The sequence below is a fragment of the Staurois parvus genome, unplaced genomic scaffold (genome assembly GCF_062004578.1).
Source record: "Staurois parvus isolate SC_StPar_1 unplaced genomic scaffold, SC_StPar_1.0 ptg001133l, whole genome shotgun sequence".
Taxonomy (NCBI): Eukaryota; Metazoa; Chordata; class Amphibia; order Anura; family Ranidae; genus Staurois; species Staurois parvus.
The window spans coordinates 4,094,893-4,107,219 of NW_028318929.1; the positions used below are offsets into that span (position 1 = coordinate 4,094,893).

At 38.2% G+C, this 12,327-nt stretch overlaps 1 protein-coding gene across 3 annotated transcripts in view; it reads right to left on the reverse strand.

Moving 5' to 3' along the window:
* LOC149439365 (N-acetyllactosaminide alpha-1,3-galactosyltransferase-like) overlaps positions 1 to 12,327 on the reverse strand; it is a 104,728-nt gene that overhangs the window by 77,138 nt on the left and 15,263 nt on the right. The window contains exon 1 of one of the 3 annotated variants that reach the window (XM_089659148.1): positions 5,053 to 5,315. The exons of the other annotated variants lie outside the window; for them this stretch is intronic. The gene's annotated coding sequence lies outside the window, so the exon portion shown is untranslated. Of the gene's footprint in view, positions 1 to 5,052; positions 5,316 to 12,327 lie in introns of those variants that run through there. 3 annotated transcript variants of the gene reach the window in all.

Genomic DNA, 12,327 nt, shown 5'->3' on the forward strand with positions numbered 1-12,327 from the left:
CACTAACAGATGACCGTGGAGTATTTAGTAGCAAGGAAATTTCATGGATGGACTTATTGCACAGGTGGCAACCTATCACGGTACCACGCTTGGATTCACTGAGCTCCTGAGAGCAACCCATTCTTTCACAAATGTTTGTAGAAGCAGTCTGCATGCCTAGGTGCTTGATATTATACACCTGTGGCCATGGAGGTGATTGGAACACCTGAATCCAATGATTTGGAGGGTGTCCCAATACTTCTGGCAATAGTGTATGTGTGTGTGTGTGTGTGTATATATAGTATATAAAATTGACTGTATATATAAATGTATATTGTATGGTCAGCTTAGCAGAGCTGTCACGGCTATGAAGGTTCTCATTCATCCAGCTCATGGTTTCACTAGTAGAAGTTGGATACATTCTGATAGACTTTTTCTATGATATTAAAGACCTTTCAAAGGCCAACAAAAGACAACTGGTTTTCATAAGACATGAAAGAAGCTATTTATGTAACACTGGAACAACCAGTCAAAACAAGGGTGAGAGCTTTCAACACCATGCCACCTACTGTATATACTATCCATTCCTTGTTCAAGGTGGAAGTCATATGACGTCTTCCCAGACCACACCTTGTGTGCGGCTGTGCAACAGTGCTTCAGGTGCACTCTGTCACTGGCTGTGTCCAGCCAAACTCAGCCAATGACAGATCACTGTCACTGGCTGGCTGTGTCCACCGAACACAGCCAATGACAGATCATTGTACTGGCCCGCTGCCAGTACCATGTGATCACTGTGACCAATCACAGCAGATCACATGACAATTGTAAACAATAAATTGCTTTGATGCATGCAATTCATTATGCACAACTTTGTTGCTAGCTGTGATTGGTCACAGTGATCACATGGTATAGAGAGTGTCCTGGATCACTGCCACACCAGTTATATGATGATGCTGTACTGCACTGGTGACGGTATGTAAAAATATAAATAAATAATTGATTTTTTAATTTCTTAATTTTCAAAAAAAAAAAAGACAAAATAAATTACAACTTCAAAAAACTCGGCATGCCTCTTACTAAATACCTTGGAAAGTCAGCTTTCCAAAAAGGGGTCCTTTGGGGGGGTATTTTTACCGTTCTGGCATTTTTGGGCCTCAAGAAATGAGATTAACTAATTTTCAGATATATACCATAGTTTTTGGACTTTCACGCAGACTAAATAATAACCACTAATGTGGGTTATTTTCACCAAAAATGTAGTTGAATACATTTTATATTACATTTATGAAGAATAATTTATTTGCAAAATTTTATAACAAGAAAAAATAATTTTATAATATGTATTATTTTGATATATGCAATCATGGACATTATTATTGATTCACTATATTGCACTTTATTGCACAGAATAGCACTTTTCCTTGCAGACTTCATTTATTGCTGTTTTCTTAAATTTCTATAGACGCAGGGTTATATATAAATATGCTGCACTTTACTGTTCCACTATACTAATATATTGTGTGTTTTTAGCACTGCACTTTTATATACATATTATGTATATACTTGTTTACATATGGTCAGCCGTGATTGGACACAGCTGATAACATGGTAAGGGGCCGCTGTGATTGGCCCTTTACCTCGATCTGCGATCAGAGGATTTAGCCCCCCTTCCTGACCAGGCCATTCTATAGACACAAGGTTATATATATATATATATATATATACAGTCATGGCCGAAATTGTTGGCACCCTTGATATTTTTCCTGAAAATCAAGTATTTCACACAAAAAAGGTATTGCATTAACACATGTTTTGCTATACACATGTTTATTCCCTTTGTATGTATTGGAACAAATATAAAACAGAGGCAGAAAAGCAAATATGACATAATGTCACACAAAACCCCAAAAATGGGCTGGACAAAAGTATTGGCACCCTTAACTTAATATTTGGTTGCACACCCTTTGGAAAACATAACTGAAATCAGTCGCTTCCTATAACCATCAATAAGCTTCTGACACCTCTCACCCGGAATTTTGGACCACTCTTCCTTTGCAAACAGCTCCAGGTCTCTCTTATTGGAAGGACACCTTTTCCCAACAGCAATTTTAAGATCTCTCCACAGGTGTTCAATGGGATTTAGATCTGGGCTCATTGCTGGCCACTTCAGAACTCTCCAGCGCTTCTTTGCCATCCATTTCTGAGTGCTTTTTGACGTATGTTTGGGGTCATTGTCCTGCTGGAAGACCCAGGATCTTGGACGCAAACCCAGCTTTCTGACACTGGGCCCTACAGTGCGACCCAAAATCCTTTGGTAATCCTCAGATTTCATGATGCCTTGCACACAGTCAAGGCACCCAGTGCCAGAGGCAGCAAAACAACCCCAAAACATCATTGAACCTCCACCATATTTTACCGTAGGTACTGTGTTTTGTTCTTTGTAGGCCTCATTCCGTTTTCGGTAAACAGTAGAATGATGTGCTTTACCGAAAAGCTCTATCTTGGTCTCATCTGTCCACAAGACGTTTTCCCAGAAGGCTTTTGGCTTACTCAAGTACATTTTGGCAAACTGTAGTCTTGCTTTTTTATGTCTCTGTGTCAGCAGTGGGGTCCTCCTGGGTCTCCTGCCATAGCGTTTCATTTCATTTAAATGTCGACGGATAGTTCGCGCTGACACTGATGCTCCCTGAGCCTGCAGGACAGCTTGAATGTCTTTGGAACATGTTTGGGGCTGCTTATCCACCATCCGGACTATTCTGCGTTGCAATCTTTCATCAATTTTCCTCATCCGTCCACGACCAGGGAGATTAGCTACAGTGCCATGGGTTGCAAACTTCTTGATAATGTTGCGCACTGTGGACAAAGGCAAATCTAGTTCTCTGGAGATGGACTTGTAACCTTGAGATTGTTGATATTTTGCCACAATTTTGGTTCTCAGGTCCTCAGACAGTTCTCGTCTCCTCTTTCTGTTGTCCATGCTTAGTGTGGCACAGACAGACACACAATGCAAAGGTTAAGTGAACGTCTCTCCTTTTTATCTGCTTTCAGGTGTGATTTCTATATTGCCCACACCTGTTACTTGCCCCAGGTGAGTTTACAGGAGCATCACATGCTTGTAACATTCTTATTTATCCGCAGTTGTGAAAGGGTGCCAATACTTTTGTCCAGCCCATTTTTGGAGGTTTGTGTGACATTATGTCGAATTTGCTTTCTTTCCTCCCTTTTTTTGTTTTGTCCCAATACACACAAAGGGAATAAACATGTGTATAGCAAAACATGTGTTAATGCAATACGTTTCGTGAGAAATACATGATTTCCTGGAGAAATATCAAGGGTGCCAACAATTTCGGCCATGACTGTATATATATATATATATATATATGCTTCACTTTACAGTTCCACTTTACTAATATATTGTGTGTTTTTAGCGCTGCTCTTTTATATACATGTTCTCGTTGGGATTGTTACCTATACCTTAAGTGCTAGCTGCTTCTATATATGCATATTAGCGCTCGCCTGTATACTTCGGTTTTAAATGTATACATAAAGTGCAGCACTTAATAAAGTGACAAATGATTAGTGGAAAAAACAGTGCAAAATGTGTCATACAAAAAATAGTCCATCAAAAAATTCAGATAAAGCAAAAGTCCCCAGAGGCTGTGATGAAAGAAAGGCAATCCAAGGACAGCTGTTGTGTCACCAACCACTCATGCGAAAGGCTTACCAGAAAGGCATGACCCCCTGTTAAGGGTGGTCAGTCACGCCTTGTATCTGAATTTTTGATGGGCTATTTTTTGTATGACACATTTTCACAGTTTTTTTCACTAATCATTTGTCACTTTATTAAGCGCTGCACTTTATGTATATATTGTGTACTGCCTGGTATCAGGGTTTTTAGTGTTCAGCTGCTATATGTTTACACTTTATCATTTATCATAGATTACAATTTTCTTAAGTGCATGTATATATATATATATATATATATATATATATATATATATATATATATATATATATATTATGTATATATAATATGTGTATATATATATATATGTGTATATATATATATATATATATGTGTATATATATGTGTGTATATATATATATATATATATATATGTATATAGATATATATTTTGTTTCACATGTAAACAAATGCTGGTTATAGGCATTTCCTTTCCTCAGCGCTGTTACAGAATGAGGAAAGGAAAGCCGATAACTGGTTATACTGGGACAGGGGACATTTACACGGATAATTAGGGCACTAAACCTCAATGCCCTGGCAGGGCAGCCTCATCAGTGCAGCATATCAGTGCCCATCAATATCACCTATCAGTGCTGCCACAACAGTGCAGCCTCATTACCGCACATAAGTGAAAAAGAACAATTACTTATTTGCAAAATTTTATATTAGAAATGAAAAAAGGTGTGTTTTTTCTTTTCTTCAATTTTTTAGCAAAAAATAAACACTCCGATGGTGATTAAATACCACCAACAGAAAGCTCTATTTGTATGAAAACAATGCTAAAAAGTTATGTAAAAAGTTACAAATTTCATATGGAGACAGTGTTGCATGACCACGCATTGTCATTCACAGTTTGACTGCGGTGAAAGCTGAAAATTATCCTGGGCAGGAATGGGGTTAAAGTACCCAGCAGGCAAGTGGTTAAATAGGCTTTTTGTGCTGACAAGCTATAGAATGTTCATAGATGAAAGTTTTTCTATTATAAACCGATAAAACATTCCACTATTTACCATTAAAGGGAAAGAATGTGAGTAAGGCAGTCGGTATGAAGTTTGCTATTGTTAGCAGGAGAAGAGGGGAAATGGTGAGGCCACAGACAAGGCCAGGGAAAGAAAATATGTCCTCATAGAAAAGCAGGAGAACAGGAAAAGAGAAACAAAGGATGCTTGTAGGAGTCACAAGAGTGAAGAACTAGCGGAGTTAAAGCAGGAGAGAAGATGATACATCATACAGATTGCTAAATTGATATAAAACAGAAGCCAATTAGCTACGATCAAACAGAACAAAGACTTTGATTGTAAAAAGACAGAGAAAAAGGGATTTCATACACTTTCCAGAAGTTCGATGTGAGGATTCTGGTATTGGCTGAAGACCTGAAGGTAGACCTGGGTTGTAGCAGTCAGAGCCCCCTTCTCCTTCTCATGCTTCTTGCTTGGTGTGTTACAGGCAGAGTTTTGTGTTCTCTCCTCTCCTCACTCACGCCTGGTTTTAATCCCAGATTTAGCACTTACGAAATTGGCAAAAGTGAGGCAGGAGCTGGAATGCAGTGAAAAGTTTCGTGCTTGTGAGTCAAGCTGATGTGAGCTCCAATGAGTGGAGTTAAGGAGTGTATATGCATGATATAACACGAAGGTGGAGCTCCAAAAAAGTCAGAAACGGTGTACAGTGCTGGCAGAGAGAAGCAGGACCGCAAAATTTAAATAAATATCCAGAGCGGGATGGACATCACTGAGATAATATAATATAATATAATATATTTGAAAGCTGGACAGTACCCAAAGCAAAGTGTGCCCCTACCCTCAAAAAGAGGCTCATCATGGGGGAAATAGCAACCAAATTGGTGGAAAATCTTGTCTTTTCCAATTTTCTCCCCCACAAAACAGATCCTTTGCTGTTTAAAGTAGAACTATAAGCACAACTTATTTTTTAGTTATGGATAGAGCAAGGCAGTGTAATGACCCGTACAAACAACAAAAGATCGGCCGACTAACTGATCGTTAGTATAGTGCTTCTGACAGCCCATTCCGACTTTTCAGATGCCACAAAAAGCCAGAATCTTTTTATCGTACGCGAAAACAATGTCCGATTTTTGTTTAACCACTTCAAGTCCAGACACTTTCACCCCCTTCCTGTACAGGGCAATTTTCAGCTTTCAGTTCTATCATCACTATGACAGTTGCGCAGTCATGCAACTTTGTACCCATATGAGTTTTTTTAGCATTTTTTTGAGACCGATAAAACTTTATTTTGGTGGTATTTATTCACCACTGGGACTTTTATTTTTTTGCTATATAAATGAAAAAGTCCAAACATTTTGAAAAAAAAGTGTTTTTCTTATAAAAATTTTGCAAATAAATAATCGTTCTTCATAAATCTTGGCCAAAATGTATTCATCTATCTTTTTAGTAAAAAAAAAATTAGTTTATAACCAAAAATTGTAATTTTTCAAAAATGTTTTTGACATTTTTATTTTTTTTCATATTATTACTGCTATTCATGTGATCACTGATTGGCCAATCAGCCTGGTTCACACTGTCACATCGCATGTGATTTGCACAGCATTCCTGTGCAAATCACATGTGATTCTGTATGGTGTGATTTGAGCCCATCATTTTGTATGGCTCAAATGGCACCACATCTGCATGAACAGGGGCGGACTGACAACTCATGGGGCCCCCGGGCAATACGGGATCATGGGGACCCTGTGTCCTTGCCCAAACTCAAAAAAGCCTATGAAAAAGGTACCAGGGGCATCTCATGGGGCCCCCTACTGACCCCGGGCCCTCGGGCAGTGCCCGAGTTTCCAAATGGTCAGTCCGCCCCTGTGCATGAAAAAGGTGCAGGCGCCTTTTTTTTGTCACACTGGAATCAGATTCACACAAACTCACTGAGTTCTGCAACCTGCTTTTGAGGTGTTGTTAAGTGTGAACACAGTGTGATTGCTATGAGGGAAACTCAGTGATTCCTGTGCGTTTCCCACATTGCATCAGTGTGAGCCTAGGCCTTAAAGTTAACAACACCCCAAAAACAGGTAGCAGAATGCCGTGCGTTTGCATGATTAGATCACATGTGTATTAACACCCATATAATCTGATTCCGTTGTGGCAAGAAAAAGGTGCCTGCACCTTTTTCATGCAGATGCAGTGCAGTTTACAAAATAATGGGAAATCGCAAAATTACAAAATCGCACTGCTCAGAATCGCATGTGATTTGCACAGGAATGTGGAGTGATTTCTGTATGAATCACATGCAATGTGACAGTGTTAACTGGGCCTTAGCTGACACCCGCAACAGATCGCAAAAACACAGTGCAAATGAGATGCCGGAAACGCAATGATTCCTCTGCGTTTTCTGCATCAGTGTGAAGCGGGCCTAAGTGCCTGGTCTTACTGGTCCGATTTGCGAATTTGAAATGACATTTAATGAATATGAATGTCAGTGTCTTAACATGTGCGATTTGCTGCAGCGCGATTTCTAAAGTAGTTCTTAGCATTAATATTTCTGCAGTTTTGTTGCGATTTCACATACATAGAATATAATGGAAATTGCAAGAAATCATTAAAAATCTTTACAAGTAGCAATAAAGTCTTCAGAAATCGCACCTGAAAATGAGCTGAAATTGCACATGAATCGCTAGATTTTAAATCGCAGCAGTGTGACCTGTGAATAATACGTAAGTAGCAATATTGGTGAGATAACTGTAAAATTGTGCGACACTTATATTATTAGTGTCTTTAGGCGATTCTGGATGATTTGTTCAAACGCCAGGATGACTTAAAAACAAAATGTGATTTTATTGTCACACAATGGCATAAAAATGAAATGAATACAAAAGGTAAAATAAATATTGGCTCAGTGTAAATAAAACAAAAAATACAATACAAAATAAAAAACAGTTATAAGTTATAAAGATGTGTCAAGCTTATGCAGGCCATACATGGTTTGAAATTCGAACGATTTTTCGTCCGAAAATTCAAAATGTTGTTCGCTCGGTAATCCGATGGTGCCATCAATGATTTTGAAAATCGGCCGATCAAGTCATAAAGTTCACCCCATATAGACAAAACTTCTGTTCCTTCCAGGTCACGGCTCATGCGCATATTCTTTTCAGAAAAACAATCGTACGATTTGACCATCATTGAGTCGAAAATTGGTAGTTTTTCACAAATTTTCCAACCTGCCCTATCACCGAAAAGGGGAGGACCCAAAAAATCAGTAAATTTTTGACCCATGTATGGCCGGCCTTAGAGTAGCATGGCTGTCCTGACATGTGCTTCTTGTCCTCTCAATGTAGCGTGAGTCCGAGAAGGAGAAAATGACGTGATGTTAGGCCTCAAAGAGAATGCACCTGTCTAAATATGTCAGAGTAGAGTATGTGAATAGTGTCTTCATTCTTCCTAATGTGTGTCTGTAGAGTATGAATGGATCATTCGTCCTCTCTGAGCTCGGGTTCACACTGATGCGGTGTGGAATTCACACAGAAATCGCACCCCGTTCATGCGAATCACTGAGGGTCTGCATGTTAAGTTAACAACACCTGGAAATCAGTTCACAAAACAAGGTGCAATGAAAAGGTGTGAATACCCATTGATCCGATTCTAGTGCGGACCAAAAAAAGGGTCCTGCATCTTTATGGTGTGGATGTGGTACGATTTGAGCCATACAAACTGTATGGCTCAAATTGCACCGCACAGAATTCGTATGTGATTTACACAGGAATGCGATGCAGTTCATGTGACATGCCGCACCGCAGAAGTGTGAACCCAGGCGTAAGATGTCTTTTAAGTTACATGGAGATTTATTTATTTCAGGTACTTATATAGCGCCGTCAATTTATACAGCGCTTTACATATATGTTGTACATTCACATCAGCCCCTAACCCTCAAGGGGTGTACAATCTAAGGTCCCTAACTTACATTCATACATATACATACTAGGGCCAATTTAGGCAGGAGCCAATTAACCTACCAGCATGTCTTTGAAGTGTGGGAGGAACCAGAGTACTCGGAGGAAACCCACGCAGGCACAGGGAGAACATGCAAACTCCAGGCAGGTGGTGCCGTGGTTGGGATTTGAACCAACAACCCTAGTACCGCCAGGCGGAAGGGCTAACCATATAGCCAATGTGCTGCCCGTAGATGTTGTAATTCTTGAAACTCAAAACCTTGTATGGCAAATATTAAGGCTCCATGCACGTTAGCTTATTTTTAAGCTCCTAGCACCTCCTTATGAGCAATTTTATTCTGCCCCTAGCAGCCGTGTTATCCTATGTGTCCATGCACACAGCATACCCCAGTCGATGACGTTACAAGAGGGCAGGGTCACCTGGCTACATCATTGGGTGGCTCTGCCCCTTAGTTTATTTTACTGCGAGAGGCGGTGGAGGGAGCCAGTAATGGGTACTGACCTCTTTTTTATTTTTTCAAAATTTTGGGTCATCGGTAGTGGCCTCCATTGTGATTGATGCTGTATTTACTTTGGAAGGACATTTTTTTTGTTTTATCTCTGTGTTTTTATTTATTTTTGACACTTTTTTTTTTTTCCATAGTAAATTTTTATTGGTGAAAAAAATGATTTAACATACAAAGTGTTCCAATAATACATGATGTGTTGCGCTCCCAGTGAAAATATCTTTGATATATATATCTAATTACCCCTGGTGTACAAATATATTCTCAGGTGGTAAACCAAAAACATGAAAAATCAAAAGGTTATTTGAGAAAAAATAAACCACTAATATATATGTAAATGTGGAGATATTAACCCCAAAACCAATAAATGGTGAATTAAAACATATGAAAATGAATATACATCATAAATAGTGAATATACAAAAAAATTATTTTATATACTGCCAAATAATTGTGATATAAATGTCCTTTAAATTCAGTGACTTTGTGCTTGATTAAATCTTGATTTGGTGACTTTTTGTGAATCTGTGACTTTCTTTGAATCCTTAATTGGTGAAGATGTATGCTCACCTCCTTGTTAGCCTGCAATTAGGCTATACACACTTGTGGTTCACCTCCTATGGAACCTGCTTGGATGGAATTCCTCCCTTACGGATGGTAAGAACGTGGATATGCGTTATCCTCAATTAGCCCATGTGCGTTTTTCCATATGTGGGGACAAATTGCCAGACATCGTGTTTTATCCTTATAAAAAGGTTTCTCCTTTATTACTTTCCAACAGGTACACTCACATATATGATATGCGGTATAGGATAAGTTGCTCAGCTCTAATAATCCGCCAGCCGTCCGGCCATGCACCTGCCGTCTGTCTGATACTCCGGCTCTCTCCGAGTGACACCGCAGCCCCACCCCTACGCGTTACGCCACTGGTCACGTGGCTTCATCAGGGGGTTGTGATAGGTTAGTCACTCTTCCATTGCCGGATTAAATAGCCCAGCCGCGCCATTTTGTTGACTATCCAACGGAGGCGGCCATGTTTTTGGGGGCACTTTGTACAGCGATATTAATGCCAATTGTTACATTTGTATCCTTACTACTATGTCGACCCGGAGAGATAATTAGTGACATGACTCCACGGCTAAGCGGTACGCAAATCAATCATTAATATACAACAATATATCAATCCAATACCTCAACAAATAACAAATATAATAATACATATGGATGTATGTATGATTACACACACCCAAGGATGGACAATTTTATATTTTTAACAATAAAAATATATATATATACATACATATATATATATATACACAGAATACTGTGCATATATAAATGAAAATTAAAATATAATAAAATAGGAGAATGTACAGAATACTTCAATCAAATATTCTAAATGTATATCTCCTATATATCATGACTAGAATCTGCCATTCATATAATCAAAACAATACGAATGGAAAATACATAAAAATTAAAAAATTAAAAAATATTAAAATAAAATAATGCATGAATGATACACAATGTACCCCCTAAATCTAATATCCCGCATAGGTGTGTGGGCGCGAATTATACCTCCAACCATAAGACTTATATTGAATATAGATAGGGAAACCAACATGTATATATATCTGTGTGGCAAACGAGAGAGAAAAACCAAATAATGGTATCTCTCCCTATTCATCACACAGATACATACACTGTATATGGTGCTGGACCAGGAACCCTATATGATTAAAATCATATTTTGCTAAATGCTACACATCACTAATGAAGCATGATAAATCGAATTCCTTATTTAACCCACCTGGTGCTAAACTCCCCAACTCATAAATCCAGAGACTCTTTTTTACTAATTTCTCGCACCAAGTTATCTCCCCTCCAATGTGGATTGTGTTTGGTAATACCCCAAAATTCTACTTTCTCAGGATCTTGGTTATGGTGCATTTTGAAATGTACTGATAGATGATGATATTTATAGCCTATACTAATGTTATGTATGTGTTCTTTCACACGTTCTTTAAGACATCTTTTTGTGCGTCCTATGTATAAATAATTACATGGACATTTCAGGGCGTATACTACACCCTTACTTTCACATGTGATAAATTGATCGATCTCATATTGTTTCCCATTTTTGGGGTTAATAAATGATTGTCTACATCTTGGATTTCCATGCGTTCTTTTACAACTATAGCATCGACCGCATCTATAAAACCCTATCTCATTAAAGAAACTTAGGGTACTAATAGATTTTCGGGGAGGTTCCAATACGTTTTTAACTACTCGGTCTCGAACATTAGATGCCCTTTTATAAATGAACCGGGGTTTATCTTTAATAATAGGTTTAAGAATCTTGTCTAATTTCAGTATGTTCCAATGCTTAGATATAATGTTCTGTATATCTCTATGTTGTTTATTATAAGGTAATATTATCGATATATCCTGTTCATCTACTTTTTGTTGTACTTTCTTTTCTAATAATGTTGATCTATCTATAACTTCTATTCTCATACTTTCTTCTACTATAGTTTCTCTCTTATACCCTTTATCCACAAACCTTTGGGTCAATAGTTTACTCTGCTCTCTGTAGTCATCTAAATTGGTACAATTGCGTCGCAATCTTAAGAACTGTCCTCTAGGGACATTCTTAATCCATGGCCTGTGATGACAACTACTTACAGGAATATATGAGTTACGATCTGTTTTCTTAAAATAATTAGTTGTTATTAGACCATCCCCTGTATTTCTAAGATTAAGGTCTAGAAAATTAATCTCTTTCTTACCAATATTCCAGCTTAATGTGATGTTTTTAGTATTCTGATTCAAATTCTGGTAATACTCAATCAATGATGGAACATCCCCTCTCCATAATAGTATAATATCGTCAATAAATCGACCATATTGAACTATATTACTGCTGATATCATTGAATATGACTTCCTCCTCCCATTTTGCCATATATAGGTTGGCGATGCTAGGTGCAAAACGGGCACCCATCGCCACACCCCTTACTTGTAAATAATACTCTCCTTTATACCAGAAATAATTGTGTTTTAGAGAGAATTGTATGCATTTAATCAAAAATTTGACTTGTTTTTTACAAAGGGAGGAGTATTTATTTAAAGCCCATAATGCTGCATCTAGCGCTCCTGTGTGGTCTATGATGGTATATAACGAGGAGACGTC